We start from the raw sequence: 20053 nt of genomic DNA, 5'->3' as shown, positions 1-20053 counted from the left end.
ATGAGTTAATTGGAAGCCGCTCGCTTCTTTTTTCCGCTAGCTAGTAGTGGAAAAAAAAAATGAGATGACCCTTCTTTCCACAGATTCCACGGGTGAATTAGCCCCGGCGTCCGCAGCACGAGGTTCCCTCCCAATTAGGCCCATTCATTTGGGCCTAATCCGGAGCAGAATGCGGTGCTGTCGCGGCTAGCCGCAGATAATGTTCACACGCAGCATGCACATTCCGCTGTGTGAACATACCCATAGAGGGACAAGTAAATAGGAGGTACATGCAACTAGGGAGTACTTGGCATAAAAAGGTGGAGAAACCGCAATAGATAAAATATCCTCGCTAAAAGATCCGCTATAAACAAGTCTTTGCCACATCCTACAGTACAGGTGATGATGATACAATCTGCGAAGATCACCTCTGCTTTTCTCTAGGGCAAGAGGACATTCACATGGAGTAACGCGGAACTGATTCTTGCACGATAACTCACGTAAAGATCAGCGCTGCAAAACAGAATCCCACTGACTTCAATAGGTTCCGTTTAACACGCATAACACATTGAAATCAATGGGTTAAAAAGCCTCCCATTGATTTCAATGTGTTAAGTGCATTAAACCGAACCCATTGAAGTCAATGGGATTCTGTTTTGCAGCGCTGATTCTTACGTGAGTTATCGTGCAAGAATCAGCTCCACATTACTCCATGTGAATGCCCCCAAAAAGTACAACCATACCCTTGCTGAGTCTCCCTCACTATTGCGGTGTGAGGTGCTGGAGTGACTATAATAGTGACTGTAATAGTGGACCCTGGCATACAGTTACCAGTGTTCTGGTGGAAACCTGCAGAAAACAATGTCTATATGGATAATGGAAAGGGGTGAATGTCTAGAGGGCATCGTTGTTTTCTTCTTGATGGAAAGAAAACAAAAGCTGGCTGCTTGTGAATATAAGTGTTATCTGATGAAATATTCTGTATCTCCAGCGCTTAGTAATATATCAGCTCACCTCCTCCTCCTCCTCCCCTCTAATATCTCCAGTTTAATTTCCTGCAGATCCTGGGTGACAGACACATGCTAACTAGGGGGCCGCGTGATTGGCAGACATCTTGTTACTTGTGTATTGTGATCGCAGACCTGCTCTCATTTATCTGAGCCGTGTGAGGTATGATGTGCAGTCGGCTCTGGCCACATACAATGCTTTGATTGAATTTATCACTCCGGGAAACAAAGGAGAAAAATTCTGCCATCATTTTCACAGATAAATGAACAGAGCCTTAATCTGCTTTAATACAGATTGAAACAGCTCTCTGTTTTTTTGGGTTTTTTTGCAGCTTGCTTGTGGATTAGTGCTGTAATTGATTCAGTAATACCTTCATTAAATCAGATTCATTCCATGGGTCTGTGTGCGGGCATTGGCAATATGTTCCATGTTTATTTTCCTTTTTTTCATATATTCTTCAGCTAGAGAGATGAAAGGATATTTTCTATTCACTTTACCTTGTACAAATGTACATGAAGGTAAGTATATGCACCAAATGATAAATCCGTATCCATTATTGTATAAAGCCCAATGCTGACTACAGACATATGTGAATACGCACCATGACGAGATACGTGAACAGGGTCCCTGCACATAAAACATACACATTTCACTATAAATGACTTGGAGGCTTGCCATTCACATAGCACAGATTAACAATGTCTTCTTAAGTGATTTTTCAAGCAAGACTAATAAATTTTATGATTGATTATTTGGATTGTCATAGCTGTAAACTAGCAATAAACTGCTATATAAACCCCCTAAACATTATTGGCACACTACTGTAAAAAATTCCAGTATAATACAGCTGCATGCTATGTACCCCCTAGCCAGGGCTCGAGGAAAATCCCAGGGAGTCAATCCACCTAGAGATGTGCTGCTAATCATGTCTATTTTGTCTAAGGCCAAATTCAGATGTATTTTGATCCTTGTGCAGTTTGTGTGTGTACACTGGATTGTCCATGGACCAAATAGTCTTGTGCTGTCCATGGATGTTATGGTAGTAGGCCAAAGATTTTCTGCACCAAAATGCGGATTTTATTGTTGTTTTATTCTGGATGTTGTTGCTAATTTCACCCCTCTGACTGAAGTAGGTGAAATCCAAAGTGAAATCTGCATTATTTGTCAATTTCCATGTGGAAAAAAATCTACTGAACAGAAGATTATGAAAATCAAGGAAAAAATAGAGCATGTACTAATTTAGTGCATATTGTGGAAGGATATGGATTTGGAGAAACTTGCTGCTGATACCCTGCTGGTCCCTCTCATCCACAGACATAGTGACTATATACACATATACATGATTGGCCATCTCAATTTTTTGCTTGGTTCATGTGAACCCAACCTTATTTTATTGTTAAGCTAATAAAGCATTGGAATGCCTCTAAGAATGATCTAAATGCCAAGTAAAGACCACTGTTATGCGTCTAGCTCTATATGAGATCCCACTGGGGGCAGAATGCATACCTCACCCAAAATGATAACCAGTCATTTGTGATCTTTAATGTCACTGAAGTAGAGGATGTCATGGTGACGTCAACTTGGCTGACACTGTTATGTAGTGTTATACTTGTTCCATTGTGTATCGGTTTTCTGTGTATTCTGCATTTCCTCCATAGTATGTATCACAAGTCTCTTATTTCCAAAGTTCATATCAGAGATGATCCTTTAGGATTTAAGCCACTTGTGTGTACATGAACCCTCTAATAAACCTAATAGGTGTAGACAAAATTAAGTTTGTGATTGGGTGTGGTCGTAAAAACATTGATGGACAGTGATGGACAATGGAAGTGATGACCCATTGACTTGAATGTATTCATTCACCTGCCATTTCAGTTCATGAATTATATCATCCCTTTGTCAGCACCATTTCTCTCTCATTGACTGCGGTACTCATTCACACACCTATTAATAGCCCTTTTAATTTGTCTCATTCATTCACCCCGTTTTTTGTCTATTCTCATTTGTTTCTCCTTCATTTACTGCTTTATGAAGTACTTCAATTACTTTCATTGCTCATTTATTTACATTGTGAAAGCAGAGACACTACATAAATCAGTCATTCTTCTCCATATTGATGGTGATTATACATTTTCCTATTCAAGCCTAACATCCATTCACTTCTTTATGGCTCTTCTAATTTATTTTCTTGCTAATTGATGTCATTCATTTATTTGCCGGTTTAACTGCATTTTGTCAACTTATTGATAGATCTCTCAGATCCCATCAATGTCTGTTATTCCTTCAGTCACTTCCTGGAATCACCCGGTGATTGTAAATTTTGCAGATGATTGTTATTATATCACAGTAGGAAACCTCTGTGGACTTTCTGTTAAAAGCGCTGCAGGAAAACCTCAATGCCAACCCGATGCGTTTTTTTCCTGCAGTGCTTTTTTAAAGCGGCCCACTGTGTAGGGCCTTATCCCAAATGTATGTCTGTATGCCTCGAGCATGGGCTTCCAAGCATTGGTTTGCACATGTAATCAGATTCATACAATGAGACTAGTCAGCTTGAGGCCACACATGGCAGTTTCAATGGTCATTTTGGCACAAGAATACTTTTTTGCCCACTGTCACGTACGGACCATTCTAGCACAAGATGTGGGTGCAGCTGTTAGGTCTCAACTCACTCCACTCGCTCAATCTTGCTGTCACCTTTCACTCAGGCTGCAAATTGAGTGCAAATCATTGCACCCTAACACACCTGATGCACCTCAAATACACACTGCTAACTCTCATACTCTATTGTATCCTATTGTATTCAGAATTAAGGATCAATAAGAATGCCAGACACTCACTACTTCTCCCAGCAGTCAGATGCAAGCACACTTCAAAAAGGTAAGGGGTAGAGCAAACAAAGTGTATATGAAATATGTATATGAAAAGGCAAAACAAACAAGATGACAAACAATCAAAACAGTTTTTAAAAATAAAAAGAAGGGAAAAGACAGAAGAATCTTATATTTAGAGCATTTCGTTTTCAGGAAGCTTGGAGGAAAATATGACTTGTTCATTGACTTCCACAGTGTGACGCCAGTTTTAAGATTAAAAAAAAAAAAGACTCTTTTTCTAGTAACTCCTGGCTTGTGCCTAGCTATGCCTCCTGTTGGAGTGCACCATCCTCCTCCTTTCTACATCTTGCAGATCATGGGACATGTCTGGTTTCAACTGTGCCTTTTGAGGGTCCATTCACACAGAGGAAAATGGTGAGGAATTTGGTGTGCAATTTCAGCACTGAAAAAAAAGCCTCCCATTGACTTCAATAGGTACCTTTCTCTGCTCCCATTGACTTCAATAGGTTAAAAAGGAACCCATTGAAGTCAATGGGAGGCTTTTTTTCAATGCTGAAATTCCACACCAAATTCTTCACCATTTTCCTCCGTGTGAATGGACCCTGAAAGAAGAATACTCCACAGAAGGCCTTGAGGTTGCTGGCCATTCACATGCTCTTGTTCCATGACGTTATTTGGTCTTGATGGCAGGAAGAAACATTTCCACCCACCCCCCAACCTGACATGACTTTACATACAAACATACCCAAGTAATAGAATTATGACACTTGAATAAACAATACATTCACAAAGGATATATACACTCAACAATACAATTCAGTATTCATACAGGCAAAAGAATATGTATCATCACACATACAATCTGATGAAGCAATGCAGAGATAAATATCTTTGTTTGTATATGCAAATCAGCCTGCAAGTGCTTTGTGGGCATAACCTGATTTGCCTAAAGATAGTTGAAAATGCTCTGACTCTCCTTTGGAGTTAGTTCCCAATGTCTCATCTTAGCCAGGACTGACATGACATTTTCTTTAAGAAATGACATGGTACTAGAAATAGGAACATTTTAGCATATATAAAGATCTACCAACGTAGGCACTGCTCACTTAAAGAGTCACATATGTTGAATACAGATATACAAACATAGGGCCACCATAGCCCAACCAATGGTTGTTATACCATTACACTTATTTATTGCATAGTACTTGTTATGTCAATACATAGTATTAAAGTTGTAGTAAACAGCATTCCCCCCCCTTCCTGACCAGTCATTACAAATAATAGAAATTATAGTACATGATGGCAACTCCAGTCCAAATATATAAGTCTACTTCTAACATGTATCACAAACATTAAAGTAACATTTTGATAATCTTTTTTTAATAAAAGATAGATGAATTCCCTGGGTGGATACATTATGTCAGAGTACATCCTTCTTCTGACTGGTGTAAAATTATGTATTGCTTTGTGCAAATCTGCTTGGCCATTGTCCCTTGACTAAGTGCCAAGCTCCTATACTTAGAATGGGAATCAACTCAGTATTCTCTACATGTATTTTTGACAGATGATATTGTCTCCTCGTATCATTGTCTACAGTTGAATGAAACTAAACTAGTTTGAAGCAAGGAGTATTTTAGACAACAATCCAAGAAGTACAAAACAGCATCTAAAACATAACCTTTAATAATCAATGATAAAAAACATGTACTATAAACATTAATAATAACAATGTGCGTCCCACCAGGGTGCTAGTAGGGCACCTTTTCACATCGGACATGGTAAGACCTGCTGGTTTTATTTCTAGGACCGCCGTGTCCTGTTATATATATTCAGTGTTTTGGGAGGACCGTGAGTGTATATGCAGTTTTTCTAATACCTGACCGTGGTGGGACGCACGTTGTTGTTATTAATGTTTATAGTACATGTTTTTTATCCTTATGTTTTAGATCCCGTTTTGTTCTTCTTGGATTGTTGTCTGATTGGATAAAGAAATAGTTCCCAGGTCAAAGGGATTCATTAAAGGAGTATTTTAGCAAGAACAATTTTGTGGGGTTGAGTCTGACTATCCTCTTAAGCAGTGGCGTAACTAGGAATGGCGGGGCCCCGTGGCGAACTTTTGACATGGGGCCCCCCCTCCCCATACCGATGCCGAAGACCTCGACTGACCCCCTCCTCCGCACTCTATTATGTCCCTTAGTAAGCCCTGCACACAGTATTATCCCCAATAGTGTCCCCTGCACACACAGTATTAACCCCTATAGTGTCCAATGCACACAGTATTAACCCCTATAGTGTCCCCTGCACACACAGTATTAACCCCTATAGTGTCCCCTGCACACACAGTATTAACCCCTATAGTGTCCCCTGCACACACAGTATTAACCCCTATAGTGTCCCCTGCACACACAGTATTAACCCCTATAGTATCCAATGCACACACAGTATTAACCCCTATAGTATCCAATGCACACACAGTATTAACCCCTATAGTGTCCAATGCACACACAGTATTAACCCCTATAGTGTCCAATGCACACACAGTATTAACCCCTATAGTGTCCAATGCACACAGTATTAACCCCTATAGTGTCCCCTGCACACACAGTATTATTAACCCCTATAGTGTCCAATGCACACACAGTATTAACCCCTATAATGCCCCTGCACACACAGTATTATCCCCCATAGTGTCCCCATATGTCCCACTGTGGACACCTATAAACATTTATTATACTCTGGGGTCTGAAAAGACCCCAGAGTATAATAATCGGAGACACGGGGGATTAAAACCATTAAAAGAACAGAGACAGTTGCTTACCTGTTCCTGTCGGTTGTCCAGCTTTAATGACGTCAGACGTCACATTACCCGGGAAGCTGGCCTGGGTCATGTGACGTCAGAGACGTCAGACACGAATGACGGAGGCCTGGCAGGATCGTGGAGAGGTAAGTAACACTGTTTTTTATGTTACCTTACCCCTCCCGGTGCGCCGATCATTATACTCGGGGGTCTGCAAAGACCCCCGAGTATAATGATAGCCTCTGTGGGCCCCGCGGTGTCACTTGCCGATCCCGGCCCAGCCAGGATCGGCAAGTGAATAGGGCCCGTAACGGACTTTTTAAAAAAAACAAAAAAAAAAACCGCAGCGGTAGCGGCTGTCACCCGGCCCCCTAATGGCCCGGGCCCTGTGGCAGCTGCTACTGCTGCTACCACGGTAGTTACGCCCCTGCTCTTAAGTTCTATTGGACCCATTAACCAAAGGCTCAATGTGCGTGACATCCCTTTTAGCCTAGCACATATTTTTTTTCCATTAATTCATTTACAATTGGACAGAAAGATGCTCTGTATGCGTTCTTATGAAATCAGAGGCATATAAAGGCATTGCCAAGTTCAGCAGGACAATTGAATTATTTTGGATTCACCAAAAAATCCTCTTGATCAGTTTTTCCCCTCTCCTATTCAGTTCTCATTTGGTCATTGACTAAGCCAAGCATTTATGTGTGTATGGGAGTCAGACAAATGAGTATTTGCCCATCAGCTATCTCCTGTGTCTAGATGGCTTTTAGCTGAAATCAGTCTTTTTTATGCTGTGCCATAAAATATAGAGAAAAAGGAAGTGTGTGGGGGGGGGGGGGTATAGGCCAACTATCCCCTATACAAGAGAGACAGCCTCCCTCCTCTTAGAAGAGAGCTTATCTACTGTCCCAATACACTCACTATAGTTATACATGATTTTAGCAACAGACACTAGCTGAACTGTCAGAAATCCGTTAAAATTTCCATTCATTTCAATGGGATTTTATCTAGTGTCCGTTAATGTCCGTTTTTTTCTGGCGGACAAAAAATCCTACATACAGGACTTTTCTGTCCGTTAGAAAAAATGGACGGCAAGTATCCGTTATTTTTTTTAACATTGAAGTTTATAACAGACAGTAACAGTATAATAATCGGATACCCAGAAGAGGATACAAACATACTGTTACTTAACTTTCCATGGCTCCAGCTCACTCCACACTACTTTCGGCTATCTTCAATGTTGAACCAGATGTCACGTGAACCTGGCCTGCAGACTGTTGGAGCACAGGAGAGGTAAGTAACAGTGTTTTTATGTGCTTTCACCTCCCCTGGTCCTCCCATCATTTTACTCGGGGGTCTGAAAAGACCCCCGAGTATAATGATAGCAGTGTTTGTGGGATTCACGGGCCTGCGGTCTCACTTACTGATCCCTGCTCCTGATCACAGGAGCAAAAGTTTGCACCGGGGCCCACAAAACTTTAGTTACGCCACTGCTTGTAGCCTTAATACAGACCTTATAATATTGATGTATTATGGGCATATGAATACAGGGTTAAACATTTAAATCTGGATCCAGATTCACAATGATATCCCACCAAATTGTCGACATACTGTATCTTGCCCCTTCTGGAAGGGTAAACAGGAAATGTTACAAACTAGGAGGATATGGTTCTGCTGACAAGTAACTTCATGAAATGATTTTAAAGACCTCCCTTATTCTGTGTATAACAGCATTCTTGACATTGTAAATATGTTCTGTTTCCATGTCACTTTGCTTTTCAAGGCTGTTTTATGTTTTTTCTTTGATACTGCTGTTCAAACATTCAGCCAGTGCCATGTCGGGTAACATAATCTGCACAAAAAAATATATATATCTGTCGCTCTTGACACTCGGCCTGCCAGTTGTGTTTCTTAAGTGAACGGATTCTGATTTGCATCCTGAATACCTTGTTTTATAACACTTTGTTCTGTATTCTATCCTTTGTTGACCATAAGTTTAACCATTTCTTGATTAGCACCTGCAGAAGAAGTTTTGATGTCTTGACTATTTTAACCCTCTGTTTGCTCTATTGTTTAATGCATTGACTACATTTTTCTCTTTCTGAGGACAGACTCATAGTAACTTGTGGTTTGCAATAGTTGTGGCTTGTTTGTCACTTGTTCTTTCATTTCTTTTTGTGTAACAGAACCCCGGGGAAGGATTACAAGAATGTATAACAAAGGCTTTCTACTTATCTTTGGCATCCTTCCAATTACTTTGTTAAAAAAAATGTGGAGAACAACATACAATCTGATAAGGACATATCAAACCTTCACTAAGGACCCGTTCATACGGAGTAAACGTGTGTATTTTGGAAAAATACACGTGTAAAAATAAGACTCCCATTGACTTCAATGACATTTTACACATGTATTTTGACGTGTATTTTGATGTGTATTTTGACGTGTTTTTTTACACGTGTAAAAAAATGTCATTGAAGTCAATGGGAGTCTTATTTTTACACGTGTATTTTTTACATGTGTATTTTGCCAAAATACATGCGCGTTTACTCCGTGTGAACGGGCCCTTTGGCTGCTTTAACATCGCAGTTTTTGCTGGGACTCTATCACGATGTCCTGCTGGTTCTAGTCTTAATATGACGGACACCTGATAGAAACCCATTATAGTCATTGGGGTCTGTCAGACTCCATGTGTTATCACTATTTTAGTTGCCCACCTTTCTATTGTTCTGGTCCTCTATCACCATAGTGGTCATGTGGCTGCCCCAGGCACAAATTTCTTATTATGATGTTACAGGGACTTCAATTGCTGGACATGTGTGAGTGGATGGCACACATCACTACTATTACACTATGTGGGGGGCCACTGAGCAGAATATTATACTGTGTGTGGGCCACTGTGGAGCATATTACACTGCGTGGGGTCCATATACATGCATTGCTCCATGTCCTTGTCATTCCCCATACAGTACTGTGCATGAATCAGCCATTTAGCTATGGAGGCCTGCGCAGTACTATAGAGGATGACAATACTGGGAAAATACTCAGGACAGTTGGCACCAGTGCCGCACCTCTAATGATGCAACGTGAGGTGGCAGCCTCGGGCGGCGGACCGGAGGGGGGCAGTGGCTCTGGCTTTTTTTTAACTTTTTTTCTCTGAACCAGTGCAAGGAGAGCTGAATATAATAGAATATAATACTGTGTGGTGGGCCTACTGTGGAGCATATAATACTGTAGGGGGGGCCACTGCAGTGCATATAATACTGTCTGGGGTCTCCTCACTATTTATATCACACAGTATCTGTTTTATAGCAGACGTGATATTAGTACAGGCTATAATAACATTGCACGGTCACTATAAAACCTAAAGATCCTGTGCGATGTAAGTAGTGAACATTCATTGTTCAAAGTACTAAATGCAGAGAGTTTTACATTTCAGTACAAAGTTGTGTGTATTATTGAAAGCTCTGTAAAGCCCCATTCACATGACTGTAATTTGTGGGTACGTAACTGTCCGCAATTGTGGATCTGCACAGTATTAAGTTTAAATTGCCATGTTGGCACTTCACGATAATTTAGTGGGTTTTGGGTTGCAGTTTGGGCACTCAGTCAGTCTCTAAAAGGCTCGCCATCACTGACCTAGCATAACCAACAATGTAACAAATTTTCCGCGAGCGAAGTCGCGGGTATTCTACTAGTATATATATATATATCCAAAAATTGTAGCTGCACCCTGCCCACTGCACTAGAGCATATAATAATAGAAGACATAACTGCTATTGTTAAAAAACCCTATAAACTACACATATAAATTAAAGTTTCTTTGTTATATACATTTCATCAAACAGTAAGAAGCCCACCTACCTCGACAAGTCAACCTCATTCAAATGAGACCCTACACTAAATAAACTTACCTCTCTTGGATCCAGTACAGGTCTACAAATTGCAGGGCAAGTAGTATCTATTCTAGAGCATATTCAATTTACAATAGCTCAAGGCAGATGGGTGAGTGAAAACTATATATACTCTATTCCAATTAAGTAAACCTGTGAAATTGAACCTCTAATTTCTGAGTAGTTTATATAGATCATATTAGTTGATTTTAATAATAGCAGTAATGCCTTCTACTTATACATGCCCTAGTGCTGTGCGCAAAGTGCTGCTGCAATTTTTGGATTTGCATGTGGCCACAGTAGTTAGCACCTGTTCACATTGGGATGTGCTGTCCAAATTTTCTTTTGTGTATTACAAAGGGACTAACACTTCCATTCAATTGCACAACTACACTGTCTCCGATGCTGAAGAATGCCAGAATGTAACATCTTGGTGTTCGCCAGTGTTGTAAATAAATTATTGGCCTCTACCTATTGCAATAATCCAATAGATAGTGGACGATTAAAAAAGAATGCTGATCCTGAGTTTATACCATGAAGTGCCGCCAGAGGCTATCACCACTGATCGCTTCAGGACAGATGTGGTCTTGGGCTCCAAGCTGCAAAAGCCATGGGCCGGATTTGGCCTGCGGGCCTTGTGTTTGACTCCTGTGGGATAGGGCATACACCCTTATTATTTGTGTTCAGTGTTAGACACAGGCTGTCTCTTCATGAAAATACCTTCCTGCCTTAAAGGGAGCCTACAGCATTGAAAATTAAATCTGAGACAGCATATTATAGAGCAGAGGGAGCAGAGCAGATCGGTAGTATAATTTATAGTATACCTTGTCATTTATGTTCTTACATCTATGCTGTGCCCGGACTCCAGTGGGTGGGCTTATGAATGATTGATAGTTATGTTTGTCACTCATTATGTAAGACCACCCACTGGACTCCTAGGATAAGCAGGCATATGCATAAATAAAAGACAAGTTCTATTGAATCTTTTCCACCTATTAACTATATATATCAATCTGCTCAGCGACTCTAGCTTTAACATGTCATGTTGCTAGATCAAACTGCAGCTTCAATGTGACCGTCTCCCTTTATGGCTCCCACCAATGTTAGAATATAGTCTACCTTTGGAGATCAAGGTTCAGTAGAAACTAAATGTACAGAGCACAGAGAATCCACAAAGACTCCTTTTGTACATAGTATCTGAGCTGTCTTAAACTGGTCCTGGCTGAGGTTTTATGAGATTTGTACTTAATGCTATGCCTCTGTAACTTCCATCTGTTATGCATTCACCTGTTCATTGATGTTTTGTTCTTCACAGCCTCATTACTCAGGGCTCTGTGAGTGCATTAAGTAGCTGTGAACCATATTACATTAAAAATGTGACTTGTTACCTTCATTACTGAAGTAAGATGTGCAGAACGCCGCGCAGCCTCCTTCCTGCGCCGCTGATGTGGTCTAATTAGAAGACACTTTAGAAGCAGTGAGTGGTAAACATGGATAAAGGTGAGGATATATTGAGAATTGATAACCAGGCGCTACTAATAGTTTAATGGGGGATTCTCGTCCTCAGACTCTCCTCATTCTCTAGAGAAATCCATTCCTCCTTGCAGTTTGACAGACTATAGACTGCAGAAGCATTTAGTGCTTGGGAGACATAATAAAAATTTGGTGTCAGATTGGCCTGCTCTAAGAAGTAAAAATCTTAAAACAACCCGTTCTTTGATAATGGAAGCATCAGTAAGGCGGGGGCTGGGGGGGCTTCCTGCTGCTAGGAGGTGACATTTCTCATAATCACGCGGTCGGCTCACAACTAACACATAAAAGAGACAGATGCATCTGTGGCTCAACTGTGTGATGGACTGCAGGTTCCCAGATTTAACAACTGGCAAGACATCTGAAGAGCAGCAATGATTAAACAGCAGCAAGATTTACAATAATTGACAAAAATAATAGCACACAAAGAAGGAGTTGTTGGAATCGAATGAAATTTTAGATGTGTTAATGTAATGATGGTCTATGTAAGTGACAATATTAGAGCAAAAGGATAAGTTTATTGGGGAAAACTGTGCAATTTGAAGAAAGCTCTATCCTGTTGGGTTGTCTCTAGCCTGGATTCTAGACGATATACAGTTGGCTATAGAGGCATACAGGTTCTGTATCGTATCCTGAACAACATTTACATTTTACAATTGGGCCTGTAGATTCTGCACACTTGTAGGTTATGGGAGATGGCACCGCAAACCCTTGCTGTGTGTAGGTAAGCATTATCCTACAGAAAAATGCCATTTGGATGGTTGTCCCATCCCAAAGATCCTATCTATACTGGTAGCTTATGTAAATTGAAGACTTTTCCTAAATATATTACTTTTGCAATTCTGCTTTGTTTTCCAGCTATGTGAAATTATTCCTCCCATTGTCTACACAGTGTTTCCATAGTTATGGACCTGTGTGCTAGGGCAAGTGACTTCACTTACTGCTGCTGGCAGGACAATCAGTTCAGCTAATTGCAGTTTGCTGATAAAGCCAAGACTGTTATCCCTCTATATAAACACACAGATAACACTGAGTCTGTTCTCTACAAGCATTTGCATATTATCTGATCTGCATTTATATTAGATTTCTAGTAATCATTAGTATTGTGATACTTCATAGTGTCCTGAACAGCAAGCTGGGAGGGGGGGGGGAACGGGAACTGACAAGAAGAGACAGCAGGCAAAGTGCTGAAACAGGGAGATGGGAAAACCCCTTTAATACTGGAATCTGACCATCATGAGATTCCAAACAGCACCTGGATTTGTCGCTTGAGACAATATGGTTTCAGTCCATAGTAGTTCAGGTTTCTTGTTCTTGACACAACTGCAAATAAAGGAAATGGAGGTGGGCTGTCAATGGTAGGAAGCATAATGACATCAAATTTCCTTCTACTAAGTACTTGGAAATGGTCTGGGAAGAGACCGGAGTGTATAAGGAAGGTGCCACCTGTATCTGGCTGACAGACTAGGAAGCTGTGGGTGTTGCTCGTCGATTGATGAGATGATCCTCTGCCCTGGTGGTGTATCTAGGCTGTCCAGAGCCTGTTCACTGTGTATGTGTGCCCTCTCATACTAATGCTACCAACACCTTCTCACGGAATGGCCTAGATGGAGGTAATTCATCAAAATGACCATTCTGCTTCTCTCAGTCCATGATATGTTTCCTCTTAAAGTGTTAAATGTGTTAAATGTCTGTGCATTATACAGGCATGTCTGGCAGTCAACGACCGCTTGCAAAGAAGTACACTACCCAGAAGTAGCCACTGAAAGCCTTTAAAGGGGCTCTATCATTGGGAAAAGTCATTTTTAGATAGGTTATTTCACACGTACCTTTAGTATGTAAATTGCCTCAGTAGATGAGGTTCGACCGAGCACGCCGCGATTTTTCCCGCAGTGTCCCCGTGTGGGAAAATCGTGGCGTTTCCGGTCCGTGGGGCCCCAGCCTTATACAGGTTTTAATGATGAAACTCATAGATAAACCTCCCAGGGTGTATACACATGGTTAGATTTGGGAGAATATAGAGAGAAGGATAAACTGCGCCTGTTTGAAAATCACAGTGTGTCTGCGCTGCAGTTTCTACCACAAAGTGGGCATGGGATTCGCAAGAATCCCATCCACTTTGCAGTTACTGTAAAACACTGCAATCTTTCGTGACATTTCCGGCCCATGGGGCCCCGGCCTAAAACGTCCTTCTTCCTGTCATGTGCAGCTTCTGGACATACTTAGTCCCTGTCTTCAATTCTGTGCAGGTGCTGAACAGTACTGAACATGCCCAGTATTCAAATAGAAGTGGAAAATTCTGGGAAAGCTGAGGCAGCGATCACATAGGTAAATCACATGATTGTCGCTATATTGCTTCTTATAGACAGGATGACCATGATTGCCCAGACCATGGGCAATAGGGGGCCATTACGTGGAGAGCTTGAGCCCTATAACACTTTAATGTGACATCATGTTAGGACGTTTTAGTATAAAGTGGACAGCCCCTTTAATATCACTATTATTTAAAGTAGGTAAAGTAGGAATATTTTATCCGTCATGTCATACAGTTTACATTACAGAAAATCATAGAACAATAAAAACTTACAGGGAATGGAGTCCCTTTAAATAATTGAGAACCTCCAGTCAAATATCTAAAACCTGCAGGGAAAATGCAAGATATTTGTTTGGTGAGAAGAAAAACTAAGAGGCTAGCTGGTGGCAGGTGATATATCTCCTCAAGTCATGGCTCAGCGGGGAGTGGTGATTAATGGCGTCTTCTATCTCTTACAAACAACACAATTTAATTTTTTCTCTGCACATTATTAAAGGTTTCTCTCTCCAGTCATTGTGGATTAATGTTGAATTCTGCTTAGTTTCTTTCCCCCTTAATTCCTTCTCAGGACCTGAAGAATTTAATAAGTATTTTTTTTTTATTAGTATTTTTCATTGGACAGGTGTTGACACCAGAACTTGAAGTTTCCTTTGTATAATGCATAAAAAATTATTTTGGCTACCTATTACAGTAATATCTTTATTCAGCATCCGATACTCCAGGAACTCTGATAATTCAGCAGTTATTTTCCACTCAGAAATCTAATATAATGTGGAATATCAAAGAAACAGAAGTAGATGGAGAAAAGAAAACTAAAATAAAAATTAAGAACTAGTCTTAGGCTGAGGCCCCACGTTGCAGAAATGCAGCTCTTTTGTTGCAGATTTTTGAGCCAAAGCCAAGAATGGCTACAGAAGGAATGGAAAGTTCTTACACTTCTCCCTTCTGCTCAATTCACTTCTAGCTTTGGCTCAAACAAAAAAATTTGCAACAAAAAAAAGCTGCGTTTCCACAACTAGGGGCCGTAGCCTAAGGCTGAGTTCAGACAGGGTTTTTTGGTCTGGAATTTGACGCGGAGGCCACCTCAGATTCCGGACCAAAAAACGGGTAGCCTCGACTGGATGCCGATGCAGTGCACTTGCATCCAGTTGCAGCACTCTGCTCCGGATTAGGCCAAAATGAATTGGCCTAGTCGGGAGGGAGTGTCTTCAGGCGGACGTCCAGCCGCGTCATCCACCTGAAGAAAGAGCATCTTGCTTCTTTTTTCTGGGAGCGGCAACAAACCACTTGTGGAAAAAGGAATCTATTGATTTCAATGGGAGGGGTTTTTTTTGGTCAGGATTTTGAGGTGGATTCCGCCTCAAAATCCTGACCAAAAAACCCCGTCTGAACTCAGCTTTAAGGAGAACCTACTATCAGGATTTCCATATTTTTTATAACTGAAAAATTGCTGGCTTCTAGGACAATAACTGACTACATACTTGTGTCTTCCCTGCTCATTACGCACGTATCCGCAGCAATATCCTCTGATGTGTTTACATGGCTGTTACACCCTCAGTAAAACTATTCCGGTCTCTCTCTAGTCGCCATGATTTGTTGTGTTTTTCAACAATATGCAGGTAATGACAAGGGGCTGTCACGTGTCAACACATCATCACTGGGAGCCAAGATGGAGACCAGTGGTGGGCCAGGCTAGTGACTTTCAAGGCAGGTGTTTAACATAATAAAACTATAGGCTTTATGTAGCCACGTACATGCAATAAATATACACTATATTGATGTGGATTAGCTGTTGTGGACAGTTACTTCCTTATGGCTTTCTTATGCCTGTGATTGTACTCATAAATGGAGCTCTACAGCCAGCCCAGTAAGGCCCCATCGACCCAAAATAAAAGAATTTACTGTAAATAGTCAAAGGGCTTGATAATATATATATGAAAGAAAAGACAACAAATTCAGTAGTCAATTGGAAAAAAAATCTATTGAAATTTGATATTGGTTAATATGAGCAAATAAAACAAATTTAAAACAGGTCAGTAAATTCCATCCCTCATAGTCAAAACCATATCTTTTCTGGCACAATAAGTCTGCAATGACGGTAATGTAATATATGTTGATCAATGTAAATTCACTTTATATAGTAGAGCTTCTATCTCATACTGTACATTGTTGCGCGTTGTTACATATGCATGTTGTTTGGCTTATATCTGCAGTCTTACTGAAGATACAATGGCCCCAGGTTATAACGTTTTGAACATAGAGTTTTTCCTGAGGCATTGCTACTTGAAACCACAGACACTGCCAATCTGTGACTCAATGTGGGCATTTCACTGCCAAAACACCTCTATGACTGCATTGAATGTAGTGTCTAGCTGCCTCGTGCCTCTTTACAGTGTGGCACTACATGTCTTGTAGTGCCACTACTCTTTATTTCGTGAAGAGCGGCACCTTTAGATGACAGCTGAGGGTGGCTCCATTTAATTTTTCTAGTGCCCTCTGTGGACCTTACTGGACCCTAAATAACTCTACATATGCAGCAATTTTTTAAAAAATGTAGATTGTGAGCCCCATATAGGGCTCACAATGTACATTTAAAAATAAAAAAATCCTATCAGTATGTCTTTGTAGAATGGGAGGAAATCCATGCAAACACAAGGAGAACATACAAACGCCTTGCACATGTTCCTGGTGAGATTCGAACCCAGGACACAGCGCTGCAGTTCTAACCACTGAGCCACCATGTTGCCCCCCATATGCAGCAATTTCTATCAGTTCTCTGACTTTTATTTGCTTTATCCATATTTGTTTTAGACTACCTTTTGCAGTGATGCTCAATTAACCTGGGTTCACATCTACATTAGAGTCTTCATTTGGAGATTTCTGTGTAAAATTGTTGGATGAAAAAAAGAACGGACTCTGTTGGCAGGGGCATAACTACCGGGGTAGCAGCTATACTGGCTGCCAAAGGGCCCGAGACATTAGGGGGCCCGGCGACAGCCGCTAATGCTGTTTTTTTTTGTTTTTTTTCTAAGGTCGTTACCGGCTGTTACTCCAGGTCGTTACTCCAGTCGGTAATGGGCCCTATTTACTTACCTCTCCTGGCTCCAGGCAGGCTTCAGGCCTACTTCTGTGATGCCTCTGATGTCACATAACCGGGGCCTGCATCCTTATGTGTTGCGATGCAGTCCCCGGGTCACATGACGTCCCATACAACATTGAAGATGGCCGACATCAGTGAGGAGTGCAGCGGAGCCAGAGAGAGGTAAGTAACAGTGTTTTTTATGTTTGTATCCTCCCCAGGTCTCTGATTACTCTGCTTCTTGTACTAGGCCTAGCTTGGGCAGGGCAGTTTATTACCCCGTTTGAAGTTCTTTTTTTTCCTTTTGTTCTACAATTATTTCTGAGGAAAGGAGAAGAACTCTCAGAAAAGCATCCAAGTCTCCAGGTGCTCATCCTGACTACTGATGCAAACATTAGAACTTCTGCCACCTATTAAGCTACATGTACAAGTTCAGGATCACACAAGGATTTGCACGTGGTATAATAAATCACCAATAATATTTAGAAAATTGGAATGTACACCTTGTGTATTTTTCCATTTAGATTTTGCTTTCTGAATATTTTTATTTACTGAATATATCAGTTTTCTGCTCTAGATCTGTTGCAGATTTCATCAGAATACAAAACTCCACATTAACTCCACCTTAAATCCACATGTATACATTTGACATTCCACGCTTTAATTTGCGACAAATTATCCATGTGGATTTCCTTGTATAAACTTGTGGATTCGGATGTAAATTTGGGGAGGACTTTCTGATTGACTAGACTAAATCTTCCTGGCTCCTGCGATTACTTGATGGATATAGCTTAAGCTCTCTAGTTTTTCCCAGTTTGCAGATTGGATTCTTCTTGTTTGTATTTGTCTTGTCTTGCTTTATTGTTCAGTCCTGCTTAGTTGGTTTTCTTGGCTTGTTTCCTAGAGCCAATCTGGTACATGCTAGGGTCAGCACTTCAGATTAGAGTTTACATTGAGGATATCTTTAGGGACAGTGAAGGTTAGAGGTGTCTGGTGTTAGGGCCAGTGTTCGGGATAAAATTCAAAGAGAGTAAATGCATTTTAGCAGGCATACAAGTGTTCTTCAGCTTATTGTTCATTGATAACATAATAAAAACACATTGAAAACACATTGTCCTGGGGAAATGATTGCTTTAGCTATTGTTTCTCCTGTATGACTTCTATGTTGGTCTTTGTACTCAGGGCAGTGAAAAGTGAGCATTTCTCAGCATGTTTTGTAGCAAATCTTTCCACGTAATAGCACTTTGTTAGTCTGCTGTCATCTGTCTGTCTACTATATCTGTACATCATCCGAATGCTCCATTCTGACTGTCACCACCATCATTTGAGTCATTATCCCTTATCATCATCCTATGTTTCCTACCATTTATTGGCGAGTTCTGTTACCTGTTATGTTAGTACATGCTTCATGAAATTGCTATTGTGACTGTCCAGTGTTACACAATTCAGTTCTATTGTAAATCCTTGTTGTATCTGGTTTGTCTATATTGTTATATATGTATAAGGGTAAGTTCACACTGGGTTTTTTGGTCTCCACCTCAGGTTCCGGACCAAAATACAGGTAGCTGCGACTGGATTCTAGTGCAGTGCACCGGCATCCAGTCACCCACTCCGCTCCGGATTAGGCCCAAATGAATGGGCCTAGTTGGGAGGGAGTGTCTTATAATAATGAGCATGTTGCTTCTATTTTCCAAGAGCCGGAACGAACTGCTCCCGGAAAAAAGAACCAACCACCTCTCATTGATTTCAATGGGAGTCGTCTTTTTGGTCAGGATTTTGAGGCCGTACGGCCTCTACCTCAGGTTCCAGACCAAAAAACTCCATGTGAACTTACCCTTATACTACAATCAGTACTTTTTCTCTATGGAAATTTTTCAACATAAAGCACTTTGAAGCTTAACATTGTAGGTTTTTTTTTTTTTTTATCAGCCTCACTGAAACTTATTGTCCTTTAGAACTAGCATTTTTTGTCTTTGAAATACTCCGCCATGTCTGTCTATGTAAGGAAGGATTCAAGTATGATCAAAGTCTTTACTTCTACAAGCTGTGAATTCCTAAAACTTTCCACGTCAAAGTGAACATGCTAAGAAAAGTAACTAAAATGTTAAATTCTTGGAAAGGAGAAGGATGAGGAGAAAGGAACGGATGTACAATTCAGCTTTCCGCACTTCCGCAGCTCTAATATAAATGTTTCTAAAGTTGCTTCGGCCTTTACTGGTGGCTAAGGGGGATTAGAAATACATCAATAAATATACACTACACAAATATGTACAGCGCAACACTGACAGCTCTCTTATGCAGAATCCTCCGTGTCTATGGAAACACAAATACAAGCTCTGTTTTCGGATTATTTTTTTCCCAGTTCTGTGAAATATCGTAGACGCTAAAGACTCATTAATCCACTGGGGAAATTGAAAACTAAAAGCATCCTGCTCGGAGACTGACCTATCTTTAAACTTTTATTAGCTGAGACTTATTCTGCCAGAATTCAGAGTGGACAAATTTAGGGCTTAATTTAAAAAACACTAAAAGTAAAAAAAAGAAAAAGTGCTATAAAAATGAGGGCGGATAAGAGATAATCCTGCTTGAGGTAAGCTCTTTCTGGAAAATGATCCAGGATGGCTG

This window comes from Leptodactylus fuscus, chromosome 6, assembly GCF_031893055.1.
Source record: "Leptodactylus fuscus isolate aLepFus1 chromosome 6, aLepFus1.hap2, whole genome shotgun sequence".
Lineage (NCBI taxonomy): Eukaryota > Metazoa > Chordata > Amphibia > Anura > Leptodactylidae > Leptodactylus > Leptodactylus fuscus.
Note: the sequence above shows the minus strand (reverse complement) of the source record.